General features: G+C 44.9%; 1 protein-coding gene across 9 annotated transcripts in view; it reads right to left on the bottom strand.

Moving 5' to 3' along the window:
* Positions 1 to 18,093, bottom strand: part of LOC119972309 (protein NDRG1-like) — a 98,920-nt gene extending 80,827 nt beyond the window's left edge. For 2 of the 9 annotated variants that reach the window (XM_038808805.1, XM_038808810.1), the window contains exons 1-2: positions 17,926 to 18,087; positions 16,670 to 16,765 (exon numbers count right to left, since the gene is read on the bottom strand). The gene's annotated coding sequence lies outside the window, so the exon portion shown is untranslated. Of the gene's footprint in view, positions 1 to 15,749; positions 15,979 to 16,451; positions 16,626 to 16,669; positions 16,766 to 17,925 lie in introns of those variants that run through there. The other 7 variants (XM_038808806.1, XM_038808812.1, XM_038808809.1 and 4 more) reach the window with 4 other exon arrangements.
* Between the last annotated feature and the right edge of the window lie 8,598 nt (positions 18,094 to 26,691).

The raw sequence follows: 26,691 nt of genomic DNA, 5'->3' as shown, positions 1-26,691 counted from the left end.
GAGTTACTTATGCTGGAAAAGAAAACAGTACAACTGGTTAGTGTTTAACTGCTATTCTCATTGCAGTTATTTGGAGGTGGTGTGGAGGAAAAGGATGTACAAATTCAGCTACTCAAGAACAAACACAATCAACTTTTCTTTCAAGCACTTAACATATGTATCTCAAATATAACGAAATACTGAGATAATGCACAATGACTTATTTCACCCAAATGATCCAGGCTTCTGATTCTAAAGATAAAATCAAATTACTGCGGATGCTCCCAAACAATAGAGTATTCTGATTCTAAAGATATGAGCAAATTACTACGGATGCTGGAATGTGAAACAAAAACACTGGACAATCTCAATATGTCTGTCTACATCGGAGGAGAGAAGGGGTCGAATCTGAATGACTTGTACAAGGGAGGGGGAAAGAATAATTCCCAATCGTATAAATATCAGGCAAAGCAGTGTTTATTTCAGCTTTTACATCAACCTCAAGTGACCAGATGCAATTTTGAATTGTTTTGCTACAAGGTGCTTTGTAAAATGTACACTTATTGGTGAGAAACAGGTGATATGCAGGGATACTCGCATGTCATAGCAACAAATCAAGGAGTGGATTACATGTTGAAGACCAAATGTCCAGATCTTACTTTACTGGAGAATAAACACAACAAGGCGATCCTTAATATGTATTTCACATGTAACAGGAACTATTAGTCCCGAATTTGCAGCAAAGAGAAAGGGGCTCTGACATTATGAAAATGCTTGGGGTTCCCCGATGTCCATGGTCAGTCACTAGGTGTTCCATGGCACAAACACAGTGAGAAGTCTTTCAACTCCAGGTTAAAGTCCAACAGGCTGTTTCAAATCACTAGCTTTCGGAGCACTGTTCCTTCCCCAGGTGAATGAAGAGGTAGGTTCCAGAAACATATATTTAAAGAAAGTCAAAGATGCAAGACGATACTTTGAATGCGAGCATTTGCAGGTCTTTACCCCCACTCCCAACTGACAGTGACTAACTTTAAAAAAAACCCAAAATGAATGATTTGTCATCTCAGGTAGAACCACTATCGACTCCCTAATGGTGCACTTTATCTTCTCCAAATGCAACAATTCCATGTAATCACCCTACCAGGCTGAGGCACTGGGCAGAGTAGGAGACCCCCACCCATGCAGGACTCACCTCTGGCTATTAACGATTCAAAGGCAAGGATATCCACCTTTGCTTCCATCTGCAGCACTGATGAGTCCATGACCCTGAAAATGGCCACCAACCGACAAGGCTCCAGTTCGCCACAAAGGATCTGTGACATGGTGTTAAAGAAGGAGGCCCAAAAGCTTAACAACTTGGGACACAACCAGAACATGTGTACGATTGCCCGGCCCCCGAGAACTCTGCTCACAGCTGCCATCCACCCCTGACAAAAATCCACAGCTCTGATCTATAAAGATACCTCATGGAATTCAAACGGGGCAGAAACCAAACTGACACTCAGTTCCTAATCTGTATAATCTCCTGGGAAGCCGCCTACCACCTCAGTTGATGAGCTGGCTGTACGCAAAATTTGAATGCCACAGCTGACTCACTGCCTTACCTGTTGGTAACAATTCAAATTGAGTCTGCATCTTTTTCCTGCTAGCAAGCAACTCCGGGCACAATGCAGTCCCCTCCCTCTGCCACTCCACCCTCGCAGTCCTTTCCAAAAGTCCCCTCCCTCTGCCACTCCACCCTCGCAGTCCTTTCCAAATGTGCTTTATAGATTATCTCCCCCATAATAATCACTTTACAGGCTTCCCATAGCGTAGAGGGAGAGATAGATTCACTCTTGTTAAAACGTATTCCTGAAAGGCAGAATAAAAGTTTGCAAAATCGTTCATCTACTAACAACACTTTGTCCAACCTTCATGGAGGGTGCTGAGAGCGACCTGACTCTAGGACTAAGTCCACAAAAGTGTGGAGCATGGTCTGAAATCACAATAGCCGAATATCCCCACCCTCTTCAACCAGGGGAGTAAAGAGATCTACACAGCAAAAATGTCAATCTGTGAATAATTTGATGGACATAATAATCTTTATTATTGTTACAAGTAGGCTTACAGCAATGCAGTTACTGTGAAAATCATGGTGGGAACAAACAAATAGAAAAATCCTTATCCTCAGATGCAAAAAACACCACAGACCTACCCTGCCACCCCCCCACACCACCTGCTGCATAAAAGCTAACACCACCATTGCCACCCTGAGATTGGTCCAACCTTGGGCAATCAAAAATGGGACTAGTTTATCAAAATTGCCACAACATGGACCCTACCATTGAAGCGGAATGAAATATCAGACTCATCCACCCCTTCTGCAACCTTGTTTGGTCCCTTGCCTGCAAACGGGTCTCCTGCAAAAACACCACCTCACCACTCATCCCACCCAAGAACCGAAAAAAAAACAAGTACGTACAAAGAACATAAAACATAGTGCAGAAGGAAGCCATTCGGCCCATCGAGTCACTTAAACCCTTACTTCAACCCTATCCCCTTAACCCAATAACCCCTCCTAACCATTTTGGACACCAAGGGAAATTTAGCATGGCCAATCAAGGTTTTACCCCCCCCCCCCCCCCCCCCCCCCCTTCACTTCACTCTTGCGAATCTCACTCCTGACTCGAAGCCCATCGCTACCAGGACCAGGCGGTACAGTTCGCTAGACATGACGTTTATCAAATCGGAGGTCCAGCGACTGCTGAGTGAATGGATCATCGAGGCCAGCAACAGCCCCTGGAGAGCGCAAGTGGTGTTCGTCCGGACTGGGGAAAAGAATCGGATGGTTGTGGACCACAGCTGGACAATTAACCGATTCACGCAACTGGATGCGTACCCCCTCCCCCGCATAGCGGAGATGGTCAACCAGATCGCGCAGTATCATGTGTTGTCAACAGTCGATCTGATGTCGGCCTACCACCTGCTCCCAATCCGCCCGGAAGAGCACCTCTACACTGCTTTTGAGGCAGCCAGCTGGCTCTTCCACTTCCTCAGAGTCCCCTTCGGCATCACTAACGGAGTCTCGGTCTTTCAGAGACGATGGACCGAATGGTGGACCACTACGGTTTGCGGGCTACATACCCGTACTTGTGACCATCTGCGGCCATGACCAGCCAATCTCCAGCAATTCCTCCAGGCCGCCCAATCCCTCAATCTCACATACAGCAAAGAAAAGTGCGTCTTCTGTACTACCCGACTAGCCATCCTCGGCTATGTCGTAGAGAACTGAGTCCTAGGGCCCGACCCCGACCGTAGGCGTCCCCTCACAGAACTCCCCCCTCCCCACAGCCTCGAGGCCCTAAAACGATGCCTGGGGCTGTTCTACTGCGCCCAGTGGGTCCCCAACTATGCGGACAAAGCCCGCCCATTTATTCAAACAACCACTTTTCCCTGACGGATGAGGCCCGCTCGGCCTTCAGCCGCATCAAGGCCAACATCACCGAGGCCGCAATGCACGCGGTGGACGAGTCCATTCCTTTCCAGGTAGAGAGAGATCCGTCAGACGGCGCACTGGCCGCCACACTCAACCAGGCGGGCAGGCCAGTAGCATTCTTCTCTCAGACACTCCACGCTTCCGAAATTCTACACCCCTCAGCGGAGAAGGAAGCATAAGCCATAGTGGAAGCCGTACGGCACTGGAGGCACTTCCTAACCGGTAGGAGGTTCACCCTCATCACCAACCAACAATCGGTCGCCTTCATGTTTGACAATGCACTCCCGGCCCTTTGAGCGCCTAAGCATTGACTTCAAAGGGCCCCTCCCCTCCACCAACCAGAATGCATCCTTCTTCACCGTCATCGACGAGTACTCCTGCTTCCCCTTCGCTGTCACCTGCCCCAACATGACCTCAGCCACCGTAATAAAGGCATAGCGTTATTAAATTTCATTGGGAAGAGGAAAGCATGCTTATTTATTTTTGTCCCCCATCTCTTAACGAGACCACAGGTCAAACCCGAGTTCTTCCCAGTAGTCTTTGAAAAGATATATTTAACTCTGATAAGTGTGAGGTGATTCATTTTGGTAGGAAAAATTTGAATGCGGATTGCAGGGTCAACGGCAGGGTTCTGAGGAATGTGGAGGAACAGAGAGATCTTGGGGTTCATGTCCACAGATCTCTGAAGGTTGCCACTCAAGTGGATAAAGCCGTGAAGAAGGCCTATAGTGTGTTGGTGTTTATTAACAGGGAGCTTGAGTTTAAGAGCCGTGGGGTTATGCTGCAACTGTACAGGACCCTGGTGTGACCACATTTGGAGTATTGTGTGCCGTTCTGGTCACCTCACTATAGGAAGGATGTGGAAGCATTAGAAGGGGCCAGGATGCTGCCTGGTTTGGAGGATAGGTCTTAGAGGAAAGGTTGAGGGAGCTAGGGCTTTTCTCTTTGGAGCAGAGGATGAGAGGCAACTTAATAGAGGCTTTGAAGATGATGAGGGGGATAGAGGGCGTTCAGAGACTATTTCCTCGGGTGGATGTAGCTGTTACAAGGGGGCATACTATAAGATTCAGGGTGGGAGATATAGGAGGGATATCCAAGGTAGGTTCTTTACTCAGAGAGTGTTAGGGTGTGGAATGGACTGCCTGCTGTGATAGTAGGCACATGGAGCACACCAGAATGACAGGGAGTGGGATAGCTTGATCTTGGACAAGGCTCGGCACAACAGTGAGGGCTCAAGGGCCTGTTCTATGTTATCCACCTAACCTGCACGTCTTTGGACTGTGGGAGGAACCCCACGCAGACACGGGGAGAACGTGCAGACTCCGCACAGACAGTGACCCAGCAGGGAATCGAACCTGGGACCCTGGCGCTGTGAAGCCACAATGCTAACCACTGTGCTACCCAACAACTTTCCACACCCACTTGGCCACCCCCAACAACCAAGAATGCAATCAGCTCAAATTGAGCCCATTTGTTTTTACAAAGGCATCCGACATCCTCGGACGCAAAATAAGTTACTCGGGAGGCATGCCACCCCAAACCAAACCCTCCTTGTACACAGTGGCTTGGGCTTTGTTAAATGCTGCCTGCTACTTTGCCAGCTTCACTTCAATGTCCTGGTAAATCCCGATGCCGTGACCTTTACACTTATATTCCCGATGCTCCTTAGCTTATTTCAGGACCCTGTTCTTTTTCCTGGGAACTGTAGAAATGCACAGTAACAGCCTGTGGTGGTTCATTGGATCGGGATTCTGCTCGAGTGCCCGATGGGTTTGATCCAGCTCGGGAAGGGACGCGAATTCACCCTACCCAACCATCCTTTCCAAACATCTTCAAGAAGTACTCAGTTGGATTTGGGTCTTCCATACCCTCTGATAAACCCATAAATCGGTCTCCCAGCGGGGTTCGCCATGTTGGCCCTCAATGCCTTATGTTCACCAGCCATCAAGGTGATCTCAGCCTCCAGCGAAGCAATTATTTGCCATGCTTCAAAAGAACTGCCTCAAAGTCCTTATCGGCACCATGCTCTTTTAGTTTCAGAGATATTTTCCAACTTCGATTGGATGGGAGCCAGGGCAACCTCCATTGACCTATGGGCGGCACAGATGATGTAAAGTGGCTGCAGGAAGATTTGGAGAGACTTAGTGAATGGGCAAGAAGATGGAATATAATGTGGAAAAATGAGGTGTAATTCACTTGGTAGAAGGAACAGACGTACAGAGTATTTTTGAAATGGTAAGAAATTAGAAAAAGTGTTGCTGTACAAAAGGGATCTGGGTTTCCTTCTCTATAATAAATAATATTTATTGTCACAAGTAGGCTTACATTAACACTGCAATGAAGTTACTGTGAAAAGCCCCTAGTTGCCACATTCTGGCCCCTGGGTGGGTACACAGAGGGAGAATTCAGAATGTTCAATCCACCTAACAGGGTGTTTTTAGGGACTTGTGGGAGGAAACCAGATCACCTGGAGGAAACCCACAGAGACACAGGGAGAACGTGCAGATTTGATTCGATTCATTGTCACATCTACTGAAATAGTGAAAAGTATTTTTCTGTGGCTGAGGGAACGTACACAGTATGTACATAATAGACAAAAAGAATAATCAACAGAGAAATCGACAAATGGTACATCGACAAATAGTGATGGGTTACAATGCAGAACAAGGGGCCAAACAAAGCTAATACATGAGCAAGAGCAGCATAGGGTGTCGTGAATAGCGTTATTACAGGGAACAAATCAATCCAAGGGGGAGTCGTTGAGGAGTCTTGTAGTTGTGGGGAAGAAGCTGTTCCTATCTCTGGATGTGCAAGTCTTCAAACTGCTGTACCTTTTGCCTGATGGAAGGGCTGGAAGGCAATGCCTCGGTGGGAAGGGTCTCTGATAATGCTGTCTGTCTTCCTGAGGCAGCGGGAGATGTATACAGAATCAATTTGGGGGTGGTGAGGATTCCACACAGACAGGTGACCCAAGCCGGGAATCAAACCCAGGTCCCTGGCGCTGTGAATCAACAGTGCTAACCACTGTGCTACAGTGCATCCGCTATCTCTATAACAACCTCTTTCAACACTCTAGTTGTATATCAGGTCCTGGGAACTAAATCAACTTTCAGTCCCATACAATCTTCTTACTTATACTATGTCCTTCAAATCCATTTTCTCCCTCGACCCTTGAATCTCTGTCTGGACTGTACGCAGAACAATACTTCACTGTACCTCAGTACACGTGACAATAAACCCAAATCTAAATCCAACCCCCATGTGACAATAAACCCAAATCTAAATCCAACCCCCACGCTAGCCAACTTCATCATGTCCAGCCCCCATGGCCCATTGTGGCACCGTGCCAACTTTATGCCAATGCCCTCCCCCCCCCACCCATCATTCTACCATACTAAAATCACTCGGCATCCACTCACCATTCCTCCCCTCCAAAATGTTTATAGGGCAGGAATTTTAAATGCCTTGACAGCTCATGACATTTTTGACAGGTCATCTTGACTGTTCCAATGAGCTTGTACACTTTTTAATGCACTCATGCCTTTTAACAATTCTAACGACCACTTGACAGGCCCTAATATTTGGCCACTTCTGCCATGGGAAAACATCGCCATTGTGCTGAAATCTGGACCTAAATGGTTTTGGCGTCACTCACTTACATTTAAAATTCTCCAGTCTTTTGCATGGTCAATGCCACAGTGATTAGCAGAATATTCACTCCAATCAATTGTAATCAGCAGCTTTTTACTGGAAAAGACCCCTACTAGCGTCAAATGTGGAATAGTCATGAAATTAGCCACCTTTCATCTTTTAACATCAATTAATTTGCAGCAGAGCAACCGATTGAATATTCTTGGTGTTTTTTTTTTGTTTTGTTTTTTTTAAATTGGCTTTTATTACATGACATCAGATGCCTGTGAATTTGGATGCAAATGTGACACCACCAACCTGCTACCCCCAATCCCTGAAAGCGTACCAATCAGGTAAAACTCATTCTTTTGACCTAGGGGTAATTTTGTGGTCGAGAAATGCGTCAAGCAGCCTGTTGAACAAAAGATTGCAGGTATTCAAGCACAATGTTGCCACAGGCATAATTCACGAAAATATTTTGTGCTTTGCTTTGATTCCACCCAAAAATGTTTTCTGGGCAGAGAATTCCAAGTCAATATGGTTGTATAAATGTACTGTGCCAGTATGCATAGTTTCTCTCTGCAATGTAGTCCTTCAAATGGTGAAATTATATTTAATGCTATTTGTTTTCCTGATGGGATTCCCCATCTTTTTTCAGTAAATAAGGTTTTGTTGTAATTACATTTACAAAGATTTGACAGAAATGCTCTAACCATTCAATAACCAAATCAATAACATGGAGATGGCCTAATGGACTTGTACAACGAGTAGGCCCAGCATCTCTCATTTAACTGGCCCCTGCAGCAAGGAGAAGAGGAGTAACAAAAATAACATTTTGAAGGAGTATATTAAACAATTTTGCAACTGCTCCCTTGTCAGAATCTTTAAATCATTCACTGAATGCAATGGCAATTTATACAAAACCCAATATTAGTTATGTCAGTTAAAATGGTAAATGCCAAAATATATAGCACTTCCCACACAGTTCTTCTCATATATGGGTTTTAAACGGTCCACTGATCTGGTCAAGTTATTCTTCGACTTATTTTCTGTTTAGTGGTGAACCTAAACAAAGAACCAAAGCCTTCAGGAGGAAACAATAAAGGTAAAAATATTAAAATGTTACAAGATGATGGCTTAAGAATCACAACAGAGCGGCGCGTGGCATAGTGGTAAGCACTGGGACTACGGCACTGAGGACCCGAATTCGAATCCCGACCCTGGGTTACTGTCAGTGTGCAGTTTACACATTCTCCCCGTGTCTGCATGGGTTTCACCCGCACAACCGAAGGATGTGCAGGTTAGGTGGATCGGCCATGCTAAATTGCACTTTAATTGGAAAATAAATAATTGGGTACTCTAAATTTTTTTTTTTTATAAAAAGAATCACTACAGGTTGGGGTAGGCCATCCTAGACCTCTTCTCAACCCCGCATCTTAAAAGGTCAGGGTAGGTAAGAAAGCAGCGGCAAGACCACCCAGGCAATTTGATGTTCACCTACAGGCAGGGGCTGTAAAAATCTGCCCAGGGGACTTTAAAAATCTGCCCAAAATATGTAGATCTTCAGTTGCAGCAAAGTAGTGTTCACTTTACATTACTGCTACAGTTGCTTCAAAGCTGCGGAATATTCATACACGCCAGCAACCAGAAATGCTGGTTTTGATCACAATCTACAGGGAGGCCATTTGGCCCATCGAGTCTACATCGGGCCTTGGAAAGAGCACCCTACTTGGGCTCACGCCTCCACCCTGTCCCCATCTAACCTTTTTGGGCACTGAGGGACAATTTAGCATGGCCAATCTACCTAACCTACACATCTTTGGACTGCGGAAGAAACTGGAGCACCCGCAGGAAACCCACGCAGACACGGGAAGTGCAAACTTCCCACAGACAGTCATCCAAGGACGGAATTGAACCAGAGTCACTGGAACTGTGAGGCAGCAGTGCCAACCACCATGCCACCCTTTGCTTTGAGAAGAGAGAACAACCACTGCAAGATGATGCTTGTGCCTCAGAATCATTAAAGCACTGAAATATTAATGAGAGTGGATTAGTTAACTAGTTGGTCAGATACCATATTTGCACAACACTGCAATCATTGTGGGCCAGCACAGCAAATCTCTTATCTTATTCAAACAAATTTATCAAAGTCAGTGTGCTAAATGAAGAACGTGATTAAATTTCAAACGAACAATGAATAACTGCATTTCACAGATTTAAATGTATCTGCAACCTGTGCATTACTGGTTGCAAATCAGAGTCTAAAGTAAAATTAATATAATGCACACTTTATACATTTGGGGAAACAGTGTATAGAAAAGCATAAATTAAGAAACCATTTAACAATAGTCCTCAATTTTTTTGGTCATTTAAAATATAAGAGGGAAAATGATTGGTACAATTTAAACTATGCTGCTGTACAATTTTGGATTTAGGGACAACAAAAATGACTGGATGGCATTATAAGAGCCCTTTGTCATAGTTTTAGCAAGAGAACTCTAGACATACTGGTAGCAAAAAGAAAAATAAGAGGTTGAAGACTACCAAAGGATTGCACATAGAACTATTTTCCCTCTTATATTTTAAATGACCAAAAAAATTGAGGACTATTTTTAAATGGTTTCTTAATTTATGCTTTTCTATACACTGTTTCCCCAAATGTATAAAGTGTGCATTATATTAATTTTACTTTAGACTCTGATTTGCAACCAGTAATGCACAGGTTGCAGATACATTTAAGAGTCTCTTAAGAGTCTGTCCTGATATTAAAACATATCAGAACAAAATTAAATTCTTGGGAAAAATATTAAGAGCGCAAGAAATGGAAATACGTTACTCATTAATGAGCAGAATTATGCATTATGAATCAAGTGTGTCATTTTAGGTTGCTCATAATTAGGCAATAGAAAGACTTAAACAAATGAATGATCATAAAATGGAAAATAAAACAGCAGAGGTGATCAATGGAAAGGGTGAAATGATTGAAGGAATTATATTGGAAGAACGGAAAGCAGCATTGTTTGCCTCCATTTCTCACCATGGATACTTTAAAATATATCCACGCTCAAAATGCCTTCCTGATCAGAACACACAGCATCAGTGTTAAGAAATGCAGAAATAGTAGGGTAACAAAACATGTTGCAATCAGCCTCTAATGGGATGTGTGGTGGTGGTGGGGGGAGAAAGAGAATTCAGCCACCTTCATAGAACATATGGGCCACTGTCTGTGGAGTCTGCACGTTCTTCCAGTGTGCGCGTGGGTTTCCTTCGGGTGCTCCAGTTCCCTCCCACAGTCCAAAGGTGTGCGGGTTTGGTGGATTGACCATGCTAAATTGTCCTTCACGTCCAAAAAGGTTAATTGGGGTTACTGGGATAGGGTGGAGGTGTGGGCTTGGGTAGGGTGCTCTTTCCAAGGGCCGGTGCAGACTCGATGGCCCAAATGGCCTCCTTCAGCACTATAAATTCTATGATTTGTAACTTTGGCAGGACATGGGAAGGAGTCCGCACTGGAATTAATTTGAATCAATGCAGAAATGCTTCACTCAAGCGCATCTAATCCAACCAGCTAGAACCCAGGAAAAAAAATGTTAACCAACCGAAATCCTCACCCCAGTGACTATTAAGGGGATAGGAAGATGATTTACTGTGCTCAAGTACAAGACCCAATCACCATTTCTGCTTCTATATTTATATAGCTAACTGCATCTTGCTGCGCAAACAGAAAGAGACAGGACCTTGAATATTGTTGAAGAGACATGCTGCCAACACTTTCTTATTCTAATCAGGACCAAAAAAAAACGTTAGAATACTAAATTTATATTACAGAAGAATTTGAATTACTAGAGGCGTGGGGAGCCAATAGTCCCTGCTGCTTTCAACATCTCAGCCAGGCTTGAATAGCCAACTAAATAACACCTCTATTCTCCTACAAAGGGATTCCTGTGTTTGTCCTGTTGAGTGAAAGATGAAAAGCTTCTACGATTTATTTTAGCAATATTCAAGACAGGACCTTGTGTGCACACATACATGCTGAACAATGCAAAACCATTGATGAGTGTTTAGTTTGGGCCGCCAAAATATTTTGGAACAATTACATTAAATTGGCAGTAGAGGCATGAAAAAAAAAACAAATAAGAGATCAATCTTGCATCATCATCATCGCATGCTCTGCCAAAGACAGGTCCTTCGCTCCATATCTATACTGTGTAAGCCTTTTCATAGAATTTACAATGCAGAAGGAGGCTATTCGGCCCATCGAGTCTGCACCAGCTCTTGGAAAGAGCACCCTACCCAAGGTCAACACCTCCACCCTAGCCCCATAACCCAGTAACCCCACCCAACACAAAGGGCAATTTTGGACACCAAGGGCAATTTATCATGGCCAATCCACCTAACCTGCACATCTTTGCACTGTGGGAGGAAACTGGAGCACCCGGAGGAAACCCACGCACACACAGGGAGGATGTAAAGACTCTGCACAGACAGTGACCCAAGCCGGAATCGAACCTGGGACCCTGGAACTGTGAAGCAATTGTGCTATCCACAATGCTACCCCACGGTAGCATTTCATATAGCTAGGAGTATGATTTTCATATAGCTATGAGTAATCCAACATTGACATTCTTTTCCTTTCTTCTTGAAGTCTTCCCGTCTATTCCTTACAAGGCTGTTCTCTTAAGATGTGCCCTAACTGTCCATTTCTAATTACATCAGCAAATTTCTTTGCTCATTCAATTGTTAATTTCTGTCCAACCTGATAAGTTTCCCCATTCTCTTCCAAACCCATATTTCAAAAGGCATTTTGCAAGTTGGTCTTTTCTTTCTGCAAGTCCAAGTCTCACATACATACAAGGGGGAAAACTTTCAAATCTAAGTTTTTTTTTATAAAAGTCATTTCTAGAGTTGCTCATTAAGCTTTCTGGTCAGCAACCATCTTTCTACCAAATACACCGTTTACCATTGTTCCAATTTTTGTTGCACCTCCATTGGATATTCATCCAATATAATGGAGTTCTTGCACCTGTTCTAGTTCTTTCCCTTATAAGATTTCTTGGCGATTGATCACTTTGTCAATGTTAATTTTCATTCCAAACTTCATCCCTGGTGTTACCAAGTCTACCTACTCGTTCTTCTGATACTTGCTGACAAGTGCTTTTGTCACCTGCAAATGATTTACCACTCCCCGGCCCCAAATCTTAATGCCAAGGTTCACCTAGATGATTTTTGGGAATAAGGAATTGTTGGATTATGAGGAAAGATTGGACAACTTTAGTTTGTATTCATTTGAGTTTAGAAGGATGAGAGGTGATCTTATTGAAACACAAGATCCTGAGGGGACTTGACAGAGAAATAGCATAGACATCAAACATATGTGGTCGTGGGTTTGGAAGGTGCTGTGTAACAATTAAAACACCTCACTGGAAGAGAAGGCTCCACAAGTATCACTATCCTCAATGATGGGACAGTCCACCACAATGTAAAATGATAAGTATGAAGGATTTCCAACAAGTGCCACGTGGATGATCCATCCTAGTGTCCTAAATCATCAGAGATGCAAATCTTTAAGACAATTTAATTTACTCCACGCAATATCAAGAAATGGCTTAAAGCACTGGATACTGCAAAGGCTATGAACAGTGACAACATTCCGTCAATATTACAAGAAACTTGCGCTTCTAAACAAACCGTGTCCCTAGCCAAGCAGTTCCAGTACAACTACAACACTGACATCTATCTGGCCATCTAAAAAATGGCTCTGGTACGCCTTAGAGGAGTGCAACTCCAACAACACTCAAGAAGCTTGACTATCTCCAGGACAAAGCAGTCTGCTTGATTGCATCCTTTATTCCCTCCACCACTGACACACACAAAAAGCAGTGTTACCACCTACAAATTGCACTCGAGAACTCACCAAGGCTCGTTACACAGCACCTTCCAAACCCACGACCACATATCGGTTTGATGTCTATGCTATTTCTCTGGTCTCTGCTTCCAAGGGGCCAACATGATCTTCAGCTACTCTGTTCCCTTTTATAGTTGTAAGAAAGATCTCAAAACTCTCATACCTCCAAATAATCTGGCCTTCATAGATTTGGCACCATGCCAGTAGCAGTCCCCAGCACATGACCACCACTCTCCAATTTTACCAGTGGTGGCAGTGATGGTTCTGCATCAAGGCCCTAGAGCAACCACTCAAGTTTTTCATCCTCCCACCTGTGGCAACTTACCCACAGCATCAGAAGCCCAAGCCTGTCCATCAGACTGCCAGGTGAAATCTGGCGAGCCTTGCTGCTGGGTTGGAGTTTGAGTCCTTGCTGATTTGAGGTCCACCTTCCCCCAGCCAAGGTTCAAACCTCCCCCTTGCCCTTTCCAACCTCCCCACCCCACAGCCTACCAGCCTGGCCTCCGCTAGGCCTCATCTTACTGCCTGGCTTCTGAAGCTGTATACCTACCCTACCCTTGCTGCAGTAACCATTGTCCTGTTGGTGCTACTTGGACAAGAATGCTAGTCTTAAGGTAGGGCCAATAGCTCTGGAGATACAACTTCCGCTCCTTCTAAGGAGAGAAGTGCTACCTCAAGCCATAGCTAAGGGCAGACAGCTATTTAAGGACTGCAGGTTGAGCTGAACGAGCAGAGACTGGTGGAACCACTGTGCGCCCAACCCGACATAACTGTAGGCAACAGATCAACGCACTTTTTAAAAACAAACCTCTCAACAACTTCTCCTTTAACTCATCTCACTTTCTCCAAATCAAAGGTGTAGCAAAGGGTACCCGTATGGGTCCTAGCTATGCTTGCCCTTTTATGGGCTATGTAGAACATTCCTTGTTCCAGGCCCATCCGGGCCCCCTCCCACAACTTCTTTACTGGTACATTGATGACTATTTTGGTGCCATGTCATGCTCTCACCCAGACCTGGAAAAATTCATCAACTTTGCTTCCAGTTTCCACCCCTCTATCACTTTCACCTGGTCCATCTAAGACACTTCCCTTCCCTGATCTTTCGATCTCCATTTCCTGCAATAGACTATCCACCAATATCCACTATAAACCCACCGACTCCCACAGCTATCTGGATTACAGCTCTTCGCACCCTGCAAGGACTCTATCCTATTCTCTTAACTCCTTTGCCTCCGTCACATTTGTTCTGATGATGCCACTTTCCAAAGTGGTGCTTCGAAAATGTGTTCCTTCTTCCTCAACTGTGATTTCCCACCTACAGTTGTGGACAGGGCCCTCAACAGTGTGCGGTCCATCTCCCACGCCACTACCCACGCCCCCTCCCAGAACAAGGATAGAATCCCCCTCGTTCTCACATTTCATCCCATCAGCCTCCGTATGCAAAGCATAATCCTTCGCCATTTTCACCAACTCCGGCGTGATGCCACCACCAAACACATCATCTTCCCTTCACTCCCTCGGTCAGCATTCCGTAGAGACGGTTCCCTCAGAGACAATCTAGTCCACTCCTCCACCATACCCAGTATCTCTCCCATCACCCATGGCACCTTCCTATGCAATCACAGATGTAACACCTGCCCCTTTACCTCTTCCATGCTCAACACCCAAACCCAAAACACTCATTCCAGGTTCAGCAGCGTTTCACTTGAATCTCTTCCAATTTGGTCTACTGCATTTGCTGCTCCCACTGTGGTCTCCTCTATATCGGACAGACCAAACACAGACTGGGTGATCGCTTTACTGAGCATCTTCGGTCTGTGTGCCTTCAGGACCCTTACCTTCCTGTTGCTTGTCATTTTAACAAATAGAACATTACAGCGCAGTACAAATGACCCTGCTCCCATGTCTGTTCTTGGCCTGCTGCAATGTTCAAGTGAAGCTCAACGCAAACTGAAAGAACAACATCTCATCTTCTGGTTAGGCACGCTACAGCCTTCCGGCCTGAACATAGAATTCAACAACTTCAGATGATCAGCTCTACCCCACCTCGACACATTTGTTTTCATCCCATTTCATTTTAATGTCTTTTACCACTTCTTTCTTAATATATATTTAGTTCCCTCACCCCCCCCCCCCAATCTTATCCACCTTTCCTTCACCTTTCTCCCCTTTGCTTCCCCATCCCCTCCCCCCACATCTACAGTTCATCCTCTGATGTTAGTTTCCCTGCTGTTTGACCTTCTTTTGTTCTCTCGGGACTGCTGTTTGCACTATTTCCCCTTGGTTTCTGCGGCCATTAGCACCCGGTTTCATTCTCACTCCACAGTATCAATATTTCCCACTTTGTCGAAACATTAGCTCTTTTCTCTCCCTCCAGATGCTGCCAGACCTACTGAGATTTTCCAGCATTTTCTCTTTAGTTATAAAAACAAAATTAGGTGACCTAGTGCATTGCAAGAAAAAGATGGGCGACCTGGGTCAGACTTGGAGAGTTGAAAACTATATATGTGTAGTTTAAATTTAAGGGGCCTGCTTTGACACCACGGCAGCACTCCTCCCCTGGCAGTTTCGCACCACGCACGAGTATATAACGCCACTCAAAGCCACCATTCAGATGAATGATGTCCATCCATTTTGTTATGCCAGCTTTCAGTTAAAAACACCGAGACGGGCAGATCATTGCCTTGTTGCTGGACGCTTATTGTGGCGAAACTTAACTGACACGTTTCCTACAACGGTGTTGTAAAAGGACACGAATCTAACCTTCAATTTCAAATCACGATCAAAAGTAGTAATTTGACTATTAAAGTCATTGACGTCGTCGCCGCCGCGTTTTATTTTGAGGCGGGGTGATAATAGTTACCCGCTATTTGAGGGTCCAATACAAAATGGCCGCCTTCGCCCTGCCGTTTGCCCAAGCGATTGGTTTTGAAATCACGGCCGCGCAGCCACAGGCGGGAAGCGCGCTCATTGACCCTTTATTACCCTGTCCTCGCCGCCAATCAGTGCGCCGGACTCTGCAAGAGGCGGGGCCTGCCCCTGATTGACAGCCCGACCTCCCGCTTTTGATTTTCGCCCCAGCCGTGGGCGGCGGTTAAAACGGTTGGTGGCAGGGTTCCACCCAACGGCCGCTTTGCAAGCGCCGGGTTCTCAAAACGGTCCGACGCACGTTCACGCCTCCGGCCCCTTCAGTTTAATAAAATAAAATAAAAACAATATGCGTTTTCTGTCCGCCATCAGTAGAACAGAGTCGTTATGAAAACCTCCTCCCGGTTGAAGTCGGCCCCGGGCTCCCGAGTGCCCAGCGGCGCCGCCTGGAGTGAGAGTCACCAGGGTGGGTGGGAGAGTAGCCGCAAACTGCGCCGGCCGACTGGCAAGCATCGGAGCGTTGCAGTGAAATCCGGGAATGACCTGCACACATTAGATTTGCAGAGGGGCGGGAAAACGTCGGAAATATGAACTTGCCAAGAAGCGAGGTGCGGTCGATGCAGCTTTGGCGCGATCCTGTCCCGTGGCTACGGCTTACTTTTCAAAATGGGATCTGCAAGGCTGCCAATGGCAAAGGGGAAAACTTCCCTCGTCAAGGCTCCCGCTTGCCACATTATCCGAGGGAGGAGGCGGATTGCCCCCAGGTGCCGTTAACTAAAACTGGGAGAAGTAGAAAGAGGAGGAGAATCACCAACCCAGAAGATCCGACTTTCCCTCTTGTCCAAGCAGCACTTTTGGTCACCAGCTGTCTGAGGGAGGAAGAGAAGAAAGCACCAAGACAAACCAAAGACCTGGAGAACAGGAGGAAAATATCCAGAAGTCAACTCAAGTTTAATATGCTCGTTTAAAATAAAAAATGTAAATTATACCATGTTCTTATTTTAGGTGTCCAGCATTGGCCATCTGTTATTCTCAACATTCGTAGAGTTTTACAGCACAAAAAAAAAAGAGGCCCTTCAGCCCATCCATCAGCGCCGGCCAGCAAGCATAGATTTGTTTTGGTGCATTTTCATTGCATGCAATGACTCTGGCGACATAATAAATTGCTGACCACGCCTCAGGCAACTTGCGTGTGTGGGTGGAAGTGTATGCATTGTGAGCAACTCATTGGAGAAGAAAGGGTCCATGTAACATCTGAAGCTGTCACAGGCAAACTCCAGTGGTGTAGAATTCTAGCCAAACTTTACACGATGGACATGTAGTGTATTCCCAGTCACCTAGCTTTTTTGCGGTGGGGGAGGCAGCTGTTTGGCCACATTGGGTTCTTTGAACGTTATTTATATCTAGATAACACCTGGGAACAATTTTACGGGGAATAAATTGCCGAGTGACACCTGTAACACAACTGGCGTGCCCTAGGAACCCTCAGAACATCTATTTTGTTTACACAACAGCAAATAGTCAGCATTTTTACGGCGCACTTCAGTACTAACGCCAGTGGGTCCATTTTGCAATAAAGGAGTACATTTAATATGTATAGGTATTGTTGCATAATGCGCGACTGGGATGAGAGGAGAGGAAAGAAGTCCAGAAGCAGAAGTTGGAAATATTGTATAAACACAGGAAGATGATACGACAGGATGTCTAAATGTAGTACAGTAAATACAGCTGCATCTATCAAGAACGCCGTGAAGAGAATAAATCGTACAAAGACGAAGATGTCAGCTGAAGAGACTTTCCATGTGGGGTTCAACTGCAAGATACTTGAGCAAACAGTTGAATAGTTATTTAAATTTCACTCCCAATCTCATTTAGTTTCTGAATGTTACATGCTGCTGGAGAGATTAAATATCTCATCTGCTGCACTCGACAGGAGTCATAACTCAATCCACTAATTTTGTTACTCAATCGGTGCTTGATTTTTTTAAAATTTCTAAACGCCTCTTTTCTAAAGCAAGTCAAAATTAATACGTTGAAAGCAACTTTGCCAAAACATAAAAACAAAACTTACCTCGAACTAAAGAAAGACCTCGCACTTAGTTAAGTTGTAGGGCAATCAGCCCGTTTGTTTTTAAAATCTTTATCTTTTAAAGTTTGGAGAATTTCTTTCCGTATGTTTTGCTCGGCTGCCTGGTACTGTTTTGGTATGAGCGGATGTAGGAGGTTTTTTATAAAGCGTCCAGATTCAGCCCTGCCCACTTTTTTCATCCTACAGACACGTGTCTTTCATTAGAAAGAAAAACACTTTACATTTAAAGCTATTGCTTTGCCAGCAAAACTCACTTTATTTGCAAAGTACGCATTAAAAATAGGAAAACGAGAAATGCGCGTTTAAACTTTTTTTTAAATGGAACTAGATGCAACATGGCGTATGTGCTTTCGAGCACATCCACGTACTGGGCTACACTGGCTAATTAACTGTCAGGAGGCAAAATGCAAAATACATTTTCATTGTCAAAACTTGTCGGCAACTACTTTGTGCAGTTCTCACAGCTACGTGATTACGTGCACCAACAACATACCATTACACCACGCAAACAGAATGATGCAATATAGAACAGATAAGGAATAAATCCTTGGACGATTATCCAATGGAGATATCGTGTTTGTGTTTATCTCGCATGCAAGAAAACCTTTAGCAGACAACGAGAGATAGACATTTTGGAATTATTGAGTTTTTTTAATTGAAGTGCAGTTACAGTGTCCACATTCCCTAATTTAGGGTGTGTGCAGCTGTACAGCAAGGATATATCTCCTAACCATTTAAAATACTTTGTCACCGCCTAAAAGTAGTTTACAGAACATTTACAATACCGAATCAAGCCATTCAGCTCGCATGCTCCATACAGGCATGTTATACTCCGCAGGCGCCTCCCCCCACTCTTAATTACCCCCTCCTACCTGTTTCTCCTACTTCTTAGTGGATGTATCGAGCCTCCCCTTAAATTAATCAATGTTACTTGCTCCAACCACTCCACATCTTCAAAAATCTGCTTGAAGAAATTCCTCCTAAATTCTTTATTTAATCTGTCACCGAGTATGTATGTTCTGGGCTTGACCACAAGTGGATACATTCATCTTATCAACTTCATCATTTATTTTCTCAGTAACTTCATTGCAGTGTTAATGTAACCCCACTTGTGACACGAATAAAGATTATTATTATTAATTTCGTTATTCAGATAAAAGTGCCTCCGCCTATTCAAACTGGACTGGTGTTTGTATACATGCATCAGGAGTGAAGTCTTTGATGCAGTCATATCACTCAAGTCATCACTTACAGGTCAGAAAAATTAAATTGTTAAAAAGCTAGTTAAAATAATGGCAACATGTGAAACATCTCACTTGAACAGACATTGGGTCAATTTTCTTGTCAATTATGCCTATTCCAGAGGAATAATGGAGGAATGCCGCCCAAGGACCAGTGAAGGCAGGTTCCATACAGCTATTACTGCATAGAAGGAGATCATTTGGCTCATCGAGTGTGTCATGACATCCTGTGCTGGTGTGTGCAGTCAATTCCAGCCCCATTTGACCCGGTGTTGCAACAGCGAAATAAGATGTTATTTTAAAATACGCGAGGACCTTGGCTGAGCCCAATAAACTGCAGTCTCCAGGAATGTAACTTCAACACAAGTAATCTTTTATTATGCACAGTATTATAATTAAACTGACAGAAAATGTAACTGACTACCTTATACTCGTTTTCCACCTCCTCTGCCTAACTACCCCCAGTCTCTCTCCACACACACCCATACAAACAGCAGAGGAAAGGGTGATTGAGAGGTAAAGAAAATATTAATAAAAATAAAAGAATAAAGGATCTTGATGGGCTAGGATGGCTTCCTGGAGTTCAAGCTTTTGTTTTGGTACTTCCTTCTTGGCTTGTAGATTCAAAATTAGTTTAAGTTTACAGCAAAGATGTGGTGGACATTCACTGGTTTTAGTACAATAAAGCAGTTCTTTACTTCAGCGGTGATAGAGATATACTGCCCCTTTCACTTCTACCAAGCTCTCTCAGAAAGCACCACACAGGTACCAATCATTAACCATTGTCAGGCAAAACACTGTCCTTGACCAACCCACAGGTTGCCAGTTAGCCAATCAAACTAATTTCCTCCAAAACCGGGTCCTAAGATTCACTTGGTGCCGACGAGTCTGTTTCTCCTCTCCAAAATACAAAACCTAGGATCACAATGTCCTGACAAGTAGGCTGCATCAGCTTCAGTCCTCTGCTTAAAGGCACATACCGAATATAGATCCACTGACCAAAATAATAAACTAAATTGGGAACAAAGGAAATAAACAGGAAGAACTCTTAAAAGTCTCACCAGCTTTACTTGATGAAAGATGTCATTTGGTCTGCCCTAAACCTGATGGTCTTCCAGTGTGGGGTGCTGTCTATGACTGATTGTTGCTGACTGGCACATTCAAAAATTTTCAAGGTAATGTAGATGCACTGGCAGATGTAATGCGTCCCCCTGCCAATGCATTCATACCAGATCTGATGAAAGGTCACAGACCTGGATTTTTGTCTCACCAAAGATACTGCCTGACCCGATGAGCATTTCCAGTGTTTTATGTTTTGATTCCTGAACTGAGACTACATAAAGGTAAATTAAGAGGAAGGATTGTATAAACTAAACTTGTATTCTTTGAAATTTGGGAGATCACAGGGTGATTTGATTGCTGTTTGAAGGATTTGAAAAGATTTGCTCCCTGATTCCACTCTTGAATGGGCTGCTACTACTTTTAAGATTATAAGGACAGATCCCCAATGGTGGCGGTAAAAGTGGATAAGGTGGTCAAGAAGGTATATAGAATGCATTCTTTTATTGACTGAGGCCAATAGCATAAGAGCAGAGAGGTTACTCTATAAAACATCAGTTAGACCACAACTGCATACACTGTTGGCCACCAGAATATAAGAGGCGACAACATTGACTCTGGATGAAGTCGCATGGCATCAGGTCAAAAATTGGCAGGCAAACATTTTGCTGATTACTACCTACCATCTTCCCTTAGTACTCACTACTCTTCCATGTTGGACACCACTGGCAAGAACCCTGAGGATGGAAAATGCACAGAATATGGCATAGGCAGGGAACTTCAAGGCCCGAGTGACTCAGTAGCACCACTACTGACCAAGCTGGCTGCGTCCTGAAGGACATATGACAGGTGGTGCAGGAAGCAACAAGAGGGAAAAACCTGCTAGACCTTTGTCCTCATCTGTCTACCTTCACAGGTGCTTTTGTCCATGGCTGTTTTGGTAGGGGTAAGCACTGCGCAGTCCATGTTGAGACAAAGTCCGATCTTCACTTGAAGAATACTGTCCATCTTGATTTGTGGCACACCAGTGAGCTAAATAGATTCGGACTGAAACTGGGCATCCATGAGATGCTGTAGGCCATCAGAAGCAGCAGAATTGCATTCAACCACAATCTGTAACACCATGGCCCCGAGTTCACGAGCAACACAAATCATATCTAAAAGTGAAGTTTCAACCTGGTGAACTAACAGCACAGGACTAAGCAGTGGAAGCAGCATGAAAAAGATGGAGCTAAGGATGAACACAACCAAGGAATCAGATAAAAACTCTGCTCTCCTGCCACATCCAGTTGTGAATGTGGCAATTACACATATAACCAGAGGAGGAGACTTCACAAATCTTTTTTATATATCCTGTCATTGGATTTGGGAATCATGGCCAGACCAACATTTATTGTCCATCCCTAATTGCCCTCAAGAAGGTGGAGGTGAGCTGCCTTCTTGAGCTGCTGCTGTTGCACCACAAAGTTGTTAGGGAGGACATTCCAGATTTTTGACTCAGCGACAGAAGGAACGTCAATACATGTATATTTTTATGATATGGCAGTTTTAAATCTACATATAACAAATGTAGCAAACAAATCAGTATTTCAATATAATTGCCCTGTTCACTCTTTCATCTTGTTTTGCAATGCAGCTGCAATTGTATTACTGCCAAGGCATATACCATATGATTATGCCTACTCGATGATATCATATATAACTGTGAACAACTGTCCATCTGATGATGTAAGATTTCGTAACCTGTACGATTTTGGGAGTTTTATTCCTTTGTACATACCACTCCTATCACCAAATCAGGGGATCTCAGAATTATAAACATGTTTGAAGTGCGATTTATTTTGGTTAAGATAAAACAATTAATTTAGCTCAAGTTTTGTTCCCCTTATTCAAATATCACTCAATCTGCTTTTCTCTCCAACTCACATGTCCAGACAGATGCATACACATTGCGATCATTGGACAATCTAACAGTAGTCTATCCTTTCCATGAAGAAGCTGTTATACAGAATTAACTATTGCTGTTCAGTTGGGGTTTTGGAGCATGCATCAGAGCTCAGGAAAAATTGTGGCAATTTATCTAATCCTAAAGGAACTAAGTACCAATGATTGTAGATGTACAGTAGCTTCCTCGTTGCATTGTACTGTTTTAAAATGCGGGCGAACTTGAGGCCCAATGGCAATACAAATACACATTTTGTGGTTTTGTGATCTTTTGACCATTCAAAAGTGTCTGACATCTCCCTGTTGTTTCATTACCCACTGAGGTCAAGCCACTGAGATGTTTATCAATGGTGCTGTTCATTATAACCTATTATTATGCAACCTAAATAGTGCCTAATCTTAGGGCTGCGGCTTGCAAGAGAGTCAGCCTTTATCCAAATATTTTTTTCCCACTGGCTTTCTGCGCAATACCCTTGTCCATCATATGGCAGAAATCAAGAACTCAACTGGTGGCAAACTGAAGGTGCACAAACCAGCGTTATTCATCCTATTTTCCTGTAATTTTCCCGATCCAGTTCATCCCCTTGTCTAACTTTATTCCGTGACTTCCTGCACTCTGCTGAGCATATCCTTGTTCCTGCTGAAATCTGCTCCCCAGCTTGCGTGATTCAATATGTAGCCATGCTAAAATTAAGAGCCACGCTATAGCACGTTCTCCCTGTATCTGTGTGGGTTTCCACCAGGTGCTCCGGTTTCCTCTCACAAGTCCCGAAAGACATGCTGTTAGGTGAATTGGATCATCTGAATTCTCCCTCTGTGTACCCGAACAGGTGCTGGAATGTGGCGACTAGGGGCTTTTCACAGTAACTTTAGTGCAGTGTTAATGTAAGCCTACTTGTGACACTAATAAAGATTATTATTATTAGATCCAATGCCACAGGAGACTGGTGGTATAGTCTAAGTGGAAAGCTGTGCTGTATTTTCTATGTTCTATGATGAACAATATTAAAAAGTGGCTTAAGCACCTGCGACATGAGTACTTAGGTATGTGAGTGTAATTATTTTAGTCCAGAGACGTGGACTAATAATTCAAATAATATTTCAAATCCAAGAGTGGCTGAGAACTTGAATACAGTTTTTTAATAAAAATCTGGGCATTTAAAAAATAAACTGATATTAGTAAAAACTACCATGAAGCTGTTGAATTGTTGATCCAACTGTTTCACTGAAATCTTGGAAAAGGAAGACTACTACCCTTACCTGGTCTGATCCATGTGTGAGCACAGTCCCGCACCACTCCTGTTATCTCTTTCTTAACTAAAGTGGCTAAGCAAGCTATTCAGTTGTGTCTGACTGTTACAAAGGATAAGAAGACAGCTCACTCACTTCCTCAGGTCAACCAGGAATGGGCAAGCATTACTAGATTTGCCAAAATGCCCATGTCTCAGGGTTGAATAATTATGCTGCTCCATCTGGAGATCCCACTCTTGCTTGCTGTCCTGAAGGTAATGCATGTGCATAGGTTGAGGATTCATATTGAATGGCACACAGACTGGCAGTGCCATTTATAGAGCCCACTTGCCCCCAATCCTGGCCCTGGCAGATGCTAAAAATCAAGCATTAAGTTTCATCCCATTGGCATCATAGAATCATCAGCACAGAAAGAGGTCACTTAGCCCAACAAGCCTGGGCCAGGCTTTGAAGAGCTGTTCATTCTCTGTTCATTTTCATTATTTTACCCTCTAGCTCTGCAAATTTCTCCTTCTTTTGTTAGTTATTATTGAAGGTCCTTGTCATCTTTGTTTCAGAGAATGCATTCCAGACCATAGCAGTTTACTTTGTGAAGAAAAAAATCTGCTTGTCTGCTTCTTGACCTTTTCTGTATCCAGATTTAATCTTGCTGAATCTTCCTCGCCTTCCGAGCTGTAAGTATAATAATTCTAATTTCTTCACATAATTGAAGCCCATCATAGAATTTACAGTGTAGAAGGAGGCCACTCGGCTCATCAGGTATGCACCGGCCCTTGGACCCTTAAGTAGGGTGCTCCACCCTACTTAGGCCCACACCTCCACCCTACCCCAGTAAATCAGTACCCCACCTATCCTTTTTCTTTTGGACACTAAGGGCAATTTAGCCTGGCCAATCCACCTAACTTGCACATCTTTGGAGTGTGGGAGGAAGCCGGAGCACCCGGAGGAAACCCACACAGACACGGAGAGAAACATGCAGACTCCGCACAGACAGTGACCCAAGCCAGGAATTGAACCTGGGACCCTGGAGCTGTGAAGCAACAATGCTAACCACTGTGCTATCACGCTGCCCTGGTACCATCTGGCAAATCCCCTCTGCAAAATTTCTTAAGCTGCACATCCAGAATTGAATACATGTTATTAGCTGGGAACTAACCAGTGATTTGAAAAGCTTGGCACAACTTCCTTGTTTTTGTAATCTATTCATAACGACAAATATCTCAGTTGTTTTTTCAACAGATTTATCGACATGTCCTGAAATATTCAATAGACTTGTGAAAAGATACAGGTGCCTCCATTAAACCGCCTCGCGAGATCTAACAAGAACTCGCTGAGTAAGATCCAGATATACATATTTAAGTGAGCCATTGGTGATGGCTGGGTGGTCATAACAGGGCAGGGTGGCACCCTGCCTCTCCCTGTGGCATCAAGTGCCAGGCTGGCACCATGGCACTGCCACTCTACCACTGCTAAGGTGCATGTGTGGCACCGCCAGGCTGGAAGGGGCACTGCCAGGGTGGCAATGCCAGGAGCTTGGACTGAGGGGGGCCATGTCCATGAAAGGGGGATGCAGGGGAGTATGAAGTGTGGGTGAAAGGGCCTCCTACAGGTTGGGGGGGGGGGGGGGGGGGGGTGAAGCCTGGGGGTCCTAAAATGGGGAGGGCCCAAAAGGGTGGGTGGGTAGGCCACCATAGTGGAGTGTCCTCATTCGGGCGGGAGAGTGGAGTAATGCCATATGTGTGGGGCGTGACATTGATCATGGGTGGGGGGTGTGGGGATCCTCAAGCTCACTTAGAAATCAGGGCACCTTTTGAAAATATGCAGCCCGATCTCTGAGGAGCTGGTCTCACAGGAAAAGTTAGCTCTCCATTGCTGAAACAATTTCGAAGTGTGGGCTAGACTGGGGAGAAACTCCCCAACACCCAAAAAAATGACTGAGGGCTGGATTCTTCGTCCCGCAATGCCTGAAGCATATTTTGCGCCGTTCCGAACGTGATGCTCCGACCCCCAGTGACGGCGGGATCGAACTTCATGACCGCGTGACAGAAGGAGGATGTAAATGAATGCAAATGGGTCTTAAATGACACATATGTGTCCATTTAGCATGCCCAGCAGCCTATTCTCCAGGCCTCTGAGCACCCCCGGTCTCCTGGCCGGGAATCACATAGCCGCAGATCACTTCTGGTATTTACCAGCGTGGCCCTGATGTGGTGGACCTTGTGGTATGCTAAGGGGGTAATGTCTTTGGGGAGTTGCCCACAAAGTCCATCCGAAGGTCCTCCCCCCCCACCCCCACAATGCACTACCTGCCCACCCCTCCTTTACTAGACGGTCCCTCGGACGCCTACCCTTAATAGGGAGACCCCTCCCCCCGAGGTGCCCAAATTGAAGGAACGCCCACAGGGACCCCCTGACCAGAGGGACCCCCCACAGGGACCGCTGACTAAAGGGACCCACCACAGGGGCTCCCTGACTAAAGGGGCTCCCACCCCAAATGGACCCCCTGACTAAAGGAACCCCTCATAGGGACCCCTGACTAAAGAGACTCTCCCCCGACAGACACCCCCACAGACCTGCCCCCAGAAAAGCCCCCTCTCTGGAAGCTAGACAGCTTCGACCTGGGGTGGGTATACAGAAACTGGCCAGGGGCACGGACACCGCATCCCACCACCACACCCCTCCCCTTCCCCCTCCCTTCCCCCCCCCCCCCCCCACTTCTTGGCCTGGAACCCACTCTGTGCTATATACCTGCTGCAGTACAGGGTATGGGCCCTGGGTTGGCAGTAACACCAGGTCTGGTCCATGAGATGGAGGATGATGACAACCTGCTGTGCGATGAGCTCTGGTGCTCCACATCATATGACAAGAACTGACCTGCCCATGGTAGCACTTCCCACTGTCCACCTGGGTGGTCCCTGCATGCGAGCTGGCCATTCCATCACACGGTCCCATTGGGTGGCATTGATGGGGACGGCTGGATGGAGGTGGGGAGGGGTGGAGAGTGTGGACCCCGGGCCACCCACATCGACCGCACATTCGCCCCTCTCCCCCCCACCGCACTGCCTCACACCCATCTGCCAGAGCACCAAGGCAGGTTGTAATTGTGTGAACAGATGTTTATTGTGCCAACATATATATAGATTTGTGCCTTAGCCCCTATCACTAAACTGTACCCTGCACTCATGCCAACTTAACTAACTTTGTGGTATTACGGGCCCTAACTTTACGTCTTGGTAGATCCTCAGACAGTATA

This window comes from Scyliorhinus canicula, chromosome 10 (genome assembly GCF_902713615.1).
Source record: "Scyliorhinus canicula chromosome 10, sScyCan1.1, whole genome shotgun sequence".
Lineage (NCBI taxonomy): Eukaryota > Metazoa > Chordata > Chondrichthyes > Carcharhiniformes > Scyliorhinidae > Scyliorhinus > Scyliorhinus canicula.
This window is presented reverse-complemented; position numbering and strand designations above follow the sequence as displayed.